The following is a 14,629-nucleotide window of genomic DNA, read 5'->3' as shown; positions in this document are numbered from 1 at the left end:
TTCAGAGTTGTATGGGTAATATAAATCTTCCTAAGGATGTCCCAGGGCATAACTAGATCCAGTTGGTGTTTATAGATAGAGAGGTGAGGGCAAGATATAGAGAGTAAGGAAAAGAACCATGGAAGAATTTGGTTGTCTAAAGATATGCTTATCTACATAGTGCTGGAGATTGGAGAGAGGCTGGATGAATTAACAATAGATGAACTGATCAAGATCTCTGACTTCACATTATTTTATGTTAACAAGGCCGTCTTCAGAATCTGAAGCAATCAGATTATGATTGATAATAAGAACAGAATGGGTTTATTTTTATCAATTCCTGGAATAAGCTGATTTATAATTCATATCACTCACCAGTCTTTCCTTTGTTAAAGAAATCTTTGAAAAAGTGGGTGTTGATTGTCCTTAAATAGGAAGAATTCTTGGCTGAAAATTTTAAGAAGCTAGATTCAGAGATATTTCTCAAGTCTCCAGAAGTAAAATACAATGGCCTGTGGGGAGAAAGTGTTACATAGAGAAACTTGGGCCAAAGTTTGTTGACATCATAGAGCATTAGTACAGGGTCAATTTGCTCCTTACAGAGTATTTTTGCTAGGTCTATTTTTGTATTTTCTGGTATTTTAGCTAGGGTCTATTCACCCCATCAGTCAGTTCCTCCACTTAAACAAATGGGGCCAAAGTCCTTTGAAGTACAGGGGGATGGTCTCATCTTTTAAAACTACTACCTGCTGGGAATGGATATAAAATTAAGTCTGTCCTATAGGGTCAGGAGGGGTTTTTAAATCACCATTTTTTTTTTATTTTAACATAAGGAAAATAATTTCCAATAAATTAATTAACCATTTTAGAATTTTCATGTGATACCCATTGTCTTAATTATAATTTTCTCTTTAAATATCCAATTTCTTAAATAGCAGTTATATATACATACATATCATATATATAATATTATATATGTAGATAAATATATACTCAATCCCTTTGTTTCAAGAAGATAATGATGATGATGATGATGATGATGAGAGACCAAGAGAAAGATTTACTTCCCTCCTTCCCTTTCCAAGATTACATTTAAAATTCTGAGAATTAGAAAGTTATCTGAAACTGAGAATTTCAATTCTACTACTTTAAAACTTGTTGCTTCTACTTTTGTCCAGTGTATACAAACAGATAAAACATGATTCCTATCCATCCTTAGGACAGTCCTATGATGTGCTAGGGTCATAGTTTGAAATGTCAGGCAGGTCCAATCTACTCTGGACCACCCAGAAATATAACTCTATGGATATGACAAAACTCAGGTAGAGAAAACTTTAGAGGGTCTATTTTCCAAATGTTCTCTTCTTGCTCTTTTCTCTGGCCTACTATTTAGTTTCTAAAAAATTGTTCACCTTACTCTAAAAATTATATGAAGCAAAGAAGAGCTTCCAAAGTAAAATAAAATCCATTTCAATCTAATCACAATGAGAAGAAAATAAATGAAAAATAAAGAAAATAAATAAAAATATCAAAGTAAGGAAAATCCCTGGTTCCTTCCCAATCCTGTTTAATACTTATGTATAAACTAAATGGGTAATCATCTAGAGCTACTGTGCAAAGCAGGGAAGGATGATGATAAGTAAGATAATAAACCAACAAACCAGCTTGCTTCTATTTTTCTATGCAAGAAATGTTTTCTCAAGTCCTTTAATTCAAATCCTTTGATCTTATAGACAATGAATGCCTGAATTAAACATCTTATTTTGAGAGATGATTTTTAAATAACACTTTATTGATTTATTAGAGAAGATTGCAACATCATTAGTCTTTTTTTTTTTTTTTTTTTACTTTGGGACCATGATCATTGCTTTTTAAGTGACCTTTTTGTACTAATAAAATTTAAAGGGATTTAATTATCCCTAATGTTTAATTCCTAAGTCATTAACTTCATTTAGTTAATGATTAAAAAATTCCTCCAACTCAAACCAAAAGATTTGGAATCATTTTATGGCGATTCTTAACAATGTTTGGGAATGTTAGGAAGAAGGGGCCCCAAATTTCCTGACAGTGCATTGATGAAATTTCATTTTGGACTTGTGATACTTGGTTATATTGTTTATCCTACTGTTTAGTCTTTTAAGGAATCCTGTCAGAAATTCTACTATTCAAATATGGAAGAACTTGATTTTGCTAATGCATCAGAAGAAGCAAGAAAACATATAAATAAGTGGGTAGAAGAAAAGACTGAAGATAAGAAATCATGGGATTTCTTCTTAGCTATTTCAAAGATGCTGAATAATGATTTTGTTAACTCTTTTGCAAATTTCCTGGTTATATTTCTCCTATAAAAGACCTTAATTGTATCTCACTAACTTGATAAATCCCTTCTAGGATTTTTCTCCCAGCAGGTGTAATTCCACTTTAAAGGTCTCTCCCTTAATGGCGTCTTCTTCCCTATTACTACTAGGAAACTTATCTTCCCCCCTATTAATTGCTGAAAATCCTTATGGATGTATTCCTCTCAGCAACTTACAAATATCCTTGCTCTTGGTTTAGAGGTCTATGCCTACAAATTCTTCTAAGACACCTCCCAACACTGGCCCATAACCCAAATATACGTTGGGAGTCTAATACCCCCAAACCCTAACATTAGCAGGGTTGCAGCATACTTCACATCAGTTATCGCAGTTTCCGGAACCTCGCAGTACAGACCTTTAGATCCAGAGATTTCAAAGAAGTATCTGCTTCCGTAAATATCAAGCCCTTCTCTGCAGGCAGCTCCCCAACAGCCCTATGCATAAATTCATTATCAGCGGACCAAGTAGTCCAGACGCGCCCCAGAGTGCCAGGAGAAGCCGGTGAGTGGAGAAAAGTACTATCCTCATTCCCAACTGAGGATATCCCAAGCGAGCACTTAGCCTCTGCCAAGTTTCCATGCCAGGCTCAAGTTATAAGTACTAGCAATCAGAAGCTACAAACTGCCTTGCTCCTGGCCCCCGGGGCATGCTCTGGCCCAAGGACTTTCCAATTTCAAAACCCAGCACAAGATCAAAGTCAGGGAGCTAGGCTCCACAAATCCCGAGTTGGACTGCCCCGACCTCAGAGCCAAGTAGAAAGGTGGGATTGGCCGAAGAAGGACACACACATCCCCACCCCCTTCCCGTGCGCTCTATACCCCACCCCACCAAAGCGGAGCAATCCAGCTTTAACACCCGGTCCCTCCCAGTACTCAGCTTTAGGAGGAAGGGATCTGAGAAGATAGGCAAGTAACTCTGTCAGCCTCCGCCTACCTGTTGGCTATAGAGTGGTCCTTAAGTGCTGCAGCTGCTGCTTCCTTCCGCACCTCTGGCTTGCAACCCTGGAGAGAAGCCTTGCTTTTAAACCCAGCTGTTTACGCTTTAGGAGATGATTCCAAGAAATTTAAAACTTCCCCTGGGTTTCAGAATAAACACTATTGGCCTGGAGGGGTGGGAGTAGGGACAGTCCTGTTGAAGCTCCTAACTCCTACTCCTTAAACTATTTCCTTGGCATGGGGTATACTGGAAATCTGGTGCCCAGGGAACTAAAGTGGCATTAAGAACCTTTGGAGCCCACCCGCTTCATCTCTGTAGACCTAGGTTCAAATTTGCCTATGATCCATACTGCTTGTGTGACTCTAGGAAAATCACTTAACCTCTCAGGTGCTTTGGCAGCCCTTTTAGACTGTAAATTTCAGAGATGCCAGCCTCATTGGAATAGGAAATTTTCTATGCCGCTGAAATAACAGGTTCGGTCCCAATGCCTGTTTCAGGGATTTCATGGGATTTCAGCCCATGCTCTTCCAAACTTTTTCCTGTTGACATGTGATTTAGAAAGAGTAATTCTCCAGGGAAGGAAGAAAGAAAAGAACAAATGGAGGGAGTGAGGGGAAAGGGGACTGAAAACTGTGTTAAACGATTTGCCTAAACCTCTGAAACACATATTTAATTCCTTCTCTCTTCAGAGAAACTCAAAACGTTATAGAGCAAGATTATGCTTCCAGTCCTTTGTATTTCAGTATCCTGTTCTGAAGACAAAATAACTTTTCTTTTCCTGTAGTCTGAGTGATCCACAGGGGAAAAAAAAAAAAAAAAGTGAAAAAAAGTGAGAGTTTAAAGTCTCAAAGATGATACAGTCATCTCGAAGAGAAAGGAGGGAGAGAAGAAGCAACAGACACAGAGAGACTGAGAGAGAGCAAGAGAGGGAGAGGAAGGAAAAAAAGGAAGAAAGAGAGAGGGAGAAAGAGGAAGAGAGGAAAAGGGAGAAAAAAAGAGGGAGGAAAGGAGAGAAAGAATAATATTTGTATTGTAAATGGGAATATAAATATATACACACATACATTTATATATGTATACATAGAGACAATGTATCTATATACAAATGTGTACGTGTACACATCTATATATTTAATATGTAATAACCATATAGATTTTTCATATATATTTTAAAATATAATACAAAGAAGAATATAGTAAAAGCCCAATGAGCCTATGGATTACTTCCTAATAATTGATAGTAATGAGAGCTAATTTTCACTTGAGAAAAATAAAGTAAGACATCATAGAGGAGATGGTATTTAATTTTGAAAGGTGTTTTGATTCATATAGGCTGAGTTATTTGTTTTTAAGGCATAGGAAGATCTTACTAGAAAGAGGGGAAGGGGAAATTAAAAATATAGAATTGAGTTGTCAATGGCTATTTCAAGGAAGAGTAAAAAAGAGTTAGATTCAATGATCTAAAAGATTATCAGATTCCAACTTTCTTCAAAAGGGGAAAGTGAGGGCCAGAGATATTAATCAACAGATATTCATTTGCTTTTTCTCAGTAGCACATGTGAGTCACCACCCTAGGCAAGTCACACTTTGCCTCAGGAAAAAAAAAAAAAGAAAAGAAAAGAAAGAAACAGTGCTCCAACAGTATTCAACTTCAGTAGAAACTTATCCCTGAGGGCAGCAGCATATTGACTTTAAAAATCATAAATTAACATTGTAGATATTGTATTATATTTTTGCTAATTTTGTTAAACATTTTCCACTTATATTGCCATCTGGTTTCCACTGCACTTGGGATTAGGGCCACATGGCTTTGAGTTTGACTTCTCTACTAGGATATTAGGATTTAAAAGGAAGGCAGAAAAGACAGGAAATAAAAAAGCAAATTGTAATCTTACTTTTTGTTTCTAAAGGCAGGTCCTTCTCCTGGGGACATGGATACTCCTAGTCCTATTTGTCTCAGAACTTTTTCTCTCCTCTGCTTGCAGAAGTTGTAGGTTAGTGGAAGAAAAAAAAACTGACTGCAGGAAACTTGGGTTCTACTTTTAGCTATACCACACCTGTAAAAGTCTTGTCCCTTCTCTAGCCTCGGTTTCCTGATTTGTCAAAATAGAAGGTTGGATTATGTGATATCTGTTTTCTTTTCCATTTTGAACATATGATGATTTTCCTGCTAGGCTTGTCCTGTTTCCAACTGGTGGGCTTTTGTTTTGTATTGTTTAAATGTTTCTAGTTGCTTTGATAAATGTTAAGAGTTACTAAGACCTAGGACATCACATGACTTCATCCTTTTTTATCCCTACCTTATGAAGACAACTGCAACTTCTTTTTTAAATTTTTTTTTTATTTTATTATAGCTTTTTATTGACAGGACATATGCATGGTTAATTTTTCAACATTGACCCTTGCAGGCACTTCTATTCCAACTTGTCCCTTCCTTCCCTCCACCCCCTCTCCTAGATGGCAGGCAGTCACATACACGTTAAACATGTTAAAGTATATCTTAAATACAGTATATGTGTTTATATTTATACAGTTCTCTTGTTGCACAAGAAAAATCGGATTTAGAAACGTAAAAATAACCTGGGAAGAAAAATAAAAATGCAAGCAGGCCACACTTGTTTCCCAATGTTCTTTCGCTGGGTATAGCTGGTTATCACTGATCAAGTGGAACTGATTTGGATCTTCTCATTGCCAAAAAGAGCCACGTCTATCAGAATTGATCCTCATATAGTATTGTTGTTGAAGTGTATAATGATCTCCTGGTTCTGCTCATTTCACTTAGCATCAGTTCATGTAAGTCTCTCCAAGCCTCTCTGTATTCATCCTGCTGGTCATTTCTTACAGAACAATAATATTCCATAACATTCATATATGATAATTTACTCAGCCATTCACCAATTGATGGGTATCCATTCAATTTCCAGTTTCTAGTCACTACAAAAAAGGGCTGTCACAAACATTTTTGCACATATCGGTCCTTTTCCTTTCTTTACTATCTCTTTGGGATATAAACCCAGTAGTAACACTGCTGGATTAAAGGGTATGCACAGTTTGATAACTTTTTGAGCATAGTTCCAAATTGCTCTCCAGAATGGTTGGATCCATTCACAACTCCACCAACACAGTTTTCCCGCATCCCCTCCAACATTCCGCATTATCTTTCCCTGTCATCTTAGCCAATATGACAGGTGTGTAGTGGTATCTCAGAGTTGTCTTAATTTGCATTTCTCTGATCAATAGTAATTTATAGCACCTTTTCATATGAGTAGAAATAGTTTCAATTTCATTGTCTGAAAATTGTCTGTTCATATCCTTTGACCATTTATCAATTAGAGAATGGCTTGATTTCTTACAAATTAGAATCAATTCTCTATATATTTTGGAAACGAGGCCTTTATTAGAACCTTTAACTGTAAAAATGTTTTCCCAGTTTATTGCTTCCCTTCTAATCTTGTCTGCATTAGTTTTGTTTGTACAAAAGCTTTTTAACTTGATCAAATTTTCTATTTTGTAATCAATAATGATCTCTAACAACTGCAACTTCTTAACTTAAATTCTTTATATTATTGACAGAGTGAAACATTTGAAAATATTATGGTCCTCAATCTCTCCAGGAATTCCTAATATATAATAGGTGAATTAATAAATATTTGTTAATTGATGTTTAAAATATAATATAGGATTTAAGTGACTTTAAACTCTTAAATAAACTCTTGATGGCATTGTGAATCCATCCAAATATTCTAAGACACAATTTAAAACTATGCTAAAAAAGATATAAAGTTGCACACATCTTTTGCCATGGCAGTGTGACTGCTGTATCTGGAAAGATCAAAAGAAAAGTGTGTTATGTGTACTAAAATATTTATAACAGCTATTTTTGTGGTAACAAAGAATTGGATATTAAGCAGATGCTTATCGATTAAGGAATGGCTGAAAAAAATTGTGCATAAGATTGTGATGTAGTACTACTATGCTATAGAAAATAATGAAGGAAGTGGTTTCAGAAAAAAAAAACAAGAAGAAATGTATGAACTGATGTAAAATGAAATGAGAAAAATGTAGAAATTATTGTAATGATGGTCAGCTGTAAAAGACTTTTCACTATAGTGATCCAAAACAATTCTAAAAAATTCATGATAAAAATAAAGTTATCCCCTGCCAGAGAGAGAACTGATGATGAATTCTGAGTACAAATTGAAGCATCATTTCTTTCCTTCCTTCCTTCTTTCCTTCCTCCCTTCCTTCCTTCCTTCTTATTTTCATATTCTTTGACAGATTCACTTTTTGGAGTTACATTACTTTTCAATTAATTTTAAATTTATCCATTCCTGGCCCTTTTGGGGATACAATTTTTATTTTATAATTGTCTAAGAAGAATGCATTTAATATTTTTACTCCTGTGCATTTAGTTGTAAGGTTTTACATGCCCTAATAAATGGTGAATTTTTGTGAAAGTGCCATGTATAGCTGAAAAAAGATATATTCTTTTCGGTTGCCATTTTATTTTCTCTGCAGGTGAGTCATATCTAAATTTTTATAAAATTCTGTTTATCTCATTATTCATAAGCTTCATAAGCAACAGCTCCATGGAGATTTAAGTCTTGGTGTTATTGATGTTGTCCCATTGCATCGCCAAGAAAGCATAGCATGCTTCCAGTGCTTTTCATCATCTGTGGATCCCTGGACAAAGAGGGGAAGATATTTTGTGTTCATCAGCTGCTGGTAGAGATTAAAAAGGAGGAAAAGCATTTTGAAGAAGGCAAAGGCAGCTACCTCCAGAAGAAATTCAAGTGACAGGGCCAAATAGGGGTAATCCCTTATCAGTGATTTTCTATCTGAGCCTCAGCAACCCAAAAAGATGCAGCTAGTTCAATCAAATATAACTTACTTGGCCAAAAATACTGTTAATATAAAAAACTAATTTTCTATGAAGTATTTGTAATGCAGTATTAACTTAACAGTATATTTTGAAAATGTATACACCAAAGCTAATTTATTTTACTCTAGTATAAATGCTATACAATATTATTTCAAATTGTCTCAAGTCATTTAATTGAAAAACTTAAAATCCTACTGTACCCATTGTAAGATATATAAAGAATACAATGACATTAATAAAACTATTGTGTATGGAGATAAAAAATATATATCAATAAAATAGTTAATACAGGATATTTTAGGAGGGAAAGCACTCTCAAGTGGAGGAATCAGAAAATGGTTTGCAAAGAGGAAGCGAATTTCTTCTTAATAACAATAAAAGCCAAAGTTAGGGAGGAATACTTCCTCTCTTCAGAACCAGAGTAATTAGTGAGATAAATCACACCACCTACCTCTATGTCAGCACAAAAGTTTCCAATCAAAGCATCACAAAAGATAAGAGATTGAAGAAACTTCAAAAGCTCTCCTGGAAAATACATATCTAAAAAGTGGTCATCTCATGAGAGAGAATTTACCTCTCAGGGCAACACATTACAATTTTAGATAGCTGCAGTTGTTGGAATGCTTTTGCTATATCAAGCCTAAACCTAATTCTCTGCAACCTCCACCTTTTGCTTCAGTTCTGCCCTTTGAGGCTAAGCAGAATAAGTCAAATGCTTTTCCCATACCCATCTTTCAAATCCTTGAAGATAGTTTTCAGCTTTCCTGTGCCTACTAACTTCTCCCTTCGAGGCTAAACATCCTCAGTTGCTTCTTGCAGAGTATTTTCTTCCTTCCTTTTTTTTTTTTTTTTTTTTTTTTTTTTTTTTTTTACCAATTTTACCCTCCTTTGGACATGCAGATGTGATCAGTGACAGTATTCTACATGTGGCCTGGTCAGAGAATGAAAGCGGCAGCATAGTAGTAGGATAGAACCAGAATCAGGAAAAGGGCCTTCAAAACCCAGCTCTGCACTTACTACCAGTATGACCTTGGACATGCTGATAAAAATGATTTTGCTCATGTTTGAACTCAAGTCTTTTTGATTTTAGACCAGCATTCTATTCACTCTCTTATCCAGCAAGCCCCTCCCTTCCAAGAAAAACAACCACTTCTGCAATACTAGCAGACACTCCACACCCATGATTCCTCATTTTTCCAGGATCACCTGCAATGTACAATTGTTACTGCCATCCTTGTTACTGCCTTCACATTCCAGTACATGCTTTTGTTAATTTGGGCCTAACAATACCAAGAAAGCACAGGTGTTCCATCAGCCAGCACCATCCATAAGTAGAACCATCTCAACTGTTTCAAAATAAAATTAAATCTTCCCAAGACTCTTAAAAACTGCTTTCCAATTCTCAACTTTTCTCCTCTTTGACCTCCTTGCACGTGTCCCTTAGTTATTCTTTTCTTTTCCACACTGTCTCTTTGCTTGGATTTCATGGCAATTTAGATGTTTCTGTTCCTCCTCTATCCTCTTCCTTACCTGCTAATGTAGGCATCCTCAAGAGCCTATCCTTCCTCTCTCTCTCTCTCTCTTTCTCTCTCTCTCGCTCCATCTTCCTCTGACAGCAATATCAACCAACTTCAGGGTTTCAGACGCCACTTCTATAAAGATGACTCAAAGCCCCTTTTACTCTATTTTTCATAGAAATTAGCAAAAGAAATCAAAGATCTGTCAGAACAACTAATGGAAGACCAGATAGAAAGGCTATAGATGAACAAAATCAGTCATACAGTCCAGTTCTTCCTTAGCCTTAGCCAACCAAGAAGGGCTGAAATAGAGCAAAGTTCCAAATGGGAAAGTGAAACAAAATTTGATTGAACCACAAGCTGGGATTCATGAGAACAAAATGGAAGTCCATGTAACCAATTTATAAAAGAAAAATGGGGAAAATAGGATCATTAACTAGTAAGGGTAGACTCAAAATCAAGATGCAATTAGGCTTACAGAAATAAAGAGTTAGATAGTCAATAAATATTGATTAAATGCATATGGCAGACCAGAGGCAGGCTGGGAGGTGCACTGATTATCTAAACATTTTGATCTTAATTGCCTTTATTTAAGTGCATCTTTTTGAAAGTTCCACGCTCTAAGATTAAGTTTCTAGTTGATGGTAAAGCTCTATTTCTTGAATGAAAGAACTTAATTGTACCTCACTAACTTGCTAACTCCCTTTTAGGGTTAACCTTCCAGTTAGTGTAATACTAGCTTAAATATTAGCTTTATGGAAGGGAAGGAGAATACTTGGTTTAGAGGTATGATGAACTCTCACATTTAGGTCGGAAATTCTGAGTTGTTTCCTCTGGGCCCCTCTTAAATATAGGATTTGGGAGGATCCTATATCCACCTGAAATTGCCTAAAACATCTACTCTTTTCAACAGGAAATATAGGGATAGAAGAAGCACTTTTATAGCTTCTACTATGTGCCAAGCAATGTGCTAAGAGCTTTACAAATATTTTCTCATTTGATCCTCACAACCAACTTGAGCATGCTGAGTTGTTATCATCTCCAGTTTACTGTTGAAGAAAATAAGGTAAAATGATTTTGGCCATATCTGAACTCAATTCTTTGTGATTTCAGGCTGAACACTCCATCTACTCCCCTATCCAGTAAGCTCCTCCCTTAGTACAATAAGACTTCTGCAAAACCAGCAGACACATCAGTTCCCCACAACATTCCACACCCAAGATTCCTCATCTTTCCAATGAAAGAAAGAAGTACATTTCACCATTTCTTCCCATGGGCCAAGCCTGATCATTATAATAACAAAACTTTCAGTTTCTTTTTTATTATTATTATTATTTTCAATTCATTTTTAGGATTTACTTATGGCTAGGACACTTGGTAGGATCCATAAAGCTGAAGCTACAAAGAGCCCAGTGTTAGGATTCAGAACCTGAATTCTAGTACAGGGTCTGCCACTGCCACTAGGGCTCTTCATCTCAAGAAGCCCTTTATGGTTCCTGACAACTGTTTCTAAATGTTTCAAATGCTTCAATGAATGTTTCTAAATGAAACCCATCCATCCCCCACCCCCACCCCCATCCTTCCCATGCAGAGATACTGTAACAGAACGTTCACTTCCTTTACTATATTTTTAGGGTAAGTATTACCTGGAACCCAGAAGGAGGGAGACTTGTTTCTGCCCCTATTAGGGCTTTCAGAAGTCCTCTTCCTTTTCCTCCTCCCACCACAGCACTGACAAAAAGGAAAGGATTAGGGTGGAGTCCTAGATATTTGACAGCTCAACAAGACAGCTAAGTGCTGCAAGATCCAGAGAAAGTGAATTTTGCTGCCTAAACTGCTCCCAGAGGCAGGCTGGGAGGTGCACTGATTATCTAAACCTTTTGATCTTAATTGACTTTATTTAAGTACATCTTTATGAAAGTTCCACACTCTAAGATGAAGTTTCTGGTTGATGGTAAAGCCCTATTTCTTGAATAAAAGAACTTAATTGTACCTCACTAACTTGCTAACTCCCTTTTAGGGTTAACCTTCCAGTTGGTGTAATACTAGCTTAAAGAGTTTTCCTCCTTGTTACTACCAGGGAACTTGTCTCCCCGTTGTAAATTGCTAAAAATCCGTATAGATACATTTCTCTTTTAGCAACTAAAATAAGATCCTTGCCTTTGATTTGGAGGTCTATGCCTACAAATTTTTTTGAGACATTTCAACACTGCCCGAAACCCAAATACACTGAAACCCAATATTAGTAGGGTTGCAGGTTACTTCAATTCAGTTTTCGCTGTTTAGTGATCTTTGCAAGTTCGAGATCCAGAGACCCCAAGGAAGTTCAAGCTTCTGAGAATATTAAGTGCCTCTGGGCCAGCAGCTTCCCCCAAAATCTTATGCATAATTCATAAGCAGCAGACCAAGCTGCCAAGAGGTGCCCCAGTGAGCCGGGAGAAGCCGGGAAGTGAAGAAAAGTACTATCCTCATTCCCAACCAAGGACATCCTAAGAAAGTGTTCAGAACTCACACACTTCTGCCAGGTTTCCATGCCAGCGAACAGAAGCTACAAGCTGCCTCTCGCTCCGGGGTATGGTCGGGTCCATGTACTTTTTATCTAGTTTCAAAACCTAGATTTCGGGACCGTGAACAAAGTCGCAGGGCACTAAACTCCACAAATCCCCAACTGGACCGGCCCGACCTCAAGGCCACAGCAATGTGTACCAGACAAATTAGGGATCCCCTCGCCTTGGGCTTTCTGTACCTACCCCCAGCAATCCTGCTGTAACACCCAGTCTCTCCCAATACTCGGCTACAAGAGGAAGCAATCACAATAGATTGGCAAGTAGTTCAGTCTGCTTTTGCTACCTGTTTTGGCTGTAAGTGCAGGGGCCGCAGCTTCCTTCCACACCTACAAGTAGCAACCCTGGAGAGAAATACAGCTGTTAAGCCTTGGTGGGTCCTTTTTTTAAGCTCTAAGGAATGATTCCTGGAAGACTGAGTCACCCCCAGGGTTTGGGAATAAGCATCATTGGATTGGGGGTGGAGTACTACAGAAGTATTCCTTACTGCTTAAATTATTTCCTGACTTGGGGCATACTGAAAACCTAGTGCCAAAGGAACTAAATTGGCACTAGAATCCTAGAAAAGTCACTTAGTCTCTCAAGTGTCTTAGGCAACTCTATTAGACGGTAAATTTCAGATGTGATGTCAATCTTCATTGGAATAGGAAATTTTTACACAGCTGAAATAACTACCTTGTATGATTGTGGTAGTTGTTAAAATAGGATTTGTAGACATTAAGGGTTGGGGTTTCAAATTATTTTATTCATCACTAGATAATCCAACTGATGAGTGAAGCTTCTCATGATAGTTCTGGACTGCAATATGTGCTTAACATACAAAGCATTTTATCTGTGATCTTTGTGCCACTATACACTCTTTCTCCAAAAGCCATGCATTTTCCTAATGCCAGCTCCTGGTCTCCTCCTTTTCTACCTTTCTTCTCATCTTCTGTATGATGGAGGCTCTTCTTCAATAATTTAGGCTGAAGATTGATCTCTTTCCAAATTATCTTTAAAAACCAAAAAGTCATGATTCCTCTCCAAGCAGAAATGCAATCCAAATCATCAAGAACTTTTCTTTATAGTTGACTGTCCTCTCTCTTTTCTCCTAAAAAATGTAATGTACAGAAAGAAAAAAAAAGTGAAACAATGCTTTTGAAATTGAGATTTTATGGAGGGATGGATATAAAGATTAATATTGGCTGGAAAAGACCAAATACACAAGTATAGAATAGGAAGACTTGGTTGGATTGAATATCATGTGAAAAATATTTAGGAATTTTAATATATTACAAAACCAATGGGAAGTTACCATTTGATGTGGCAAACTAAATGTATGAAATAGTAGTCTAGAATAGGAAGACAATAACTGGAGTATACTTGGCCTGAGCACATCTGGAGATTGGATTAAATTTTGGGGACCACATTGAAGGAAATACATTGTGATTAAAGTAACCAAGATTCTGAGGGGATCTAAATGGTATTCCCAATTAGGATTTATTCAAGAAACTAAATTAATTGAATATTGGCCTGCAGAAGAGAAGATTTAGGTGAATAAGACATTTATTTTCAGTGTCTGAATTAGCAACCTGCAGGAAAGAAGAATGTGACTTTTTTATTTGGTCATAAAAGGTAAAACTAAATAGATGATTCAGAGATGTATGGGTGATATAGATCTTCCTAAAATCTTCCTAAGAGTGTCCCAGGGCCTAACTAGCACCAGTTGATGTTTACAAATAATTGATTGTTTATTTATTTTTATTCAGAACTTAACAAATATGAAGTAAAAAGACATTCCCATATATAAAGTAGAAGAAAAACATTCTCATATTTGCTATAGATATAGTCTACTTAGACTTCAGTAGAACATTTCACAAAATTACCCTGGCTATTTTTGTAGACAAGATGTCAACCTGTGCATTAGATGACAATGATTAGTTGCATTCTGAACTATCTGGTAGATCAAAGAGTGTTCATTTATAAGTCAATGTCACTATGGAGGAAGCTCCCTAGAGGCCCCATGAAGTAGGTTCTTATCTATGTGTGGTCTAACATTTTAGTCAATGATATTGGGTACAGTTGCTAAATTTTTAGAAGACATAAATCTTGGATATATTACTCACATCTTTAATGCAGATCAGAGTAATGGATGAAATTTAATAAAATGGAAAGAAACAAATTAAGTCATAGCTTTTTAAACAGGTTTACAGGATTGGGGTGCTGGACTCCCTTAGCCAAATTGACTACTCAGAGGCATCTTCAAATACAAACATGAAGCATTTATTCAATCCTTGCAAGGAGAGGTCCAAGCACACCAGCTGAGCAGAATCCAGAACATGTCAGCTCCCATTTCCCAGCATGGTGCATGAGGGCTAGCCAGAAACAGGAAATGAATTAAATAGCAAAAGATTT

At 36.7% G+C, this 14,629-nt stretch overlaps 1 pseudogene; it reads right to left on the bottom strand.

Annotated features, from left to right (window-relative positions):
• Nucleotides 1-2,658: 2,658 nt before the first annotated feature.
• Nucleotides 2,659-14,629, bottom strand: part of LOC111719514 — a 29,087-nt pseudogene continuing 17,116 nt past the window's right edge.

Source organism: Sarcophilus harrisii, chromosome 1 (assembly GCF_902635505.1).
Source record: "Sarcophilus harrisii chromosome 1, mSarHar1.11, whole genome shotgun sequence".
NCBI classification, from domain to species: domain Eukaryota; kingdom Metazoa; phylum Chordata; class Mammalia; order Dasyuromorphia; family Dasyuridae; genus Sarcophilus; species Sarcophilus harrisii.
This window is presented reverse-complemented; position numbering and strand designations above follow the sequence as displayed.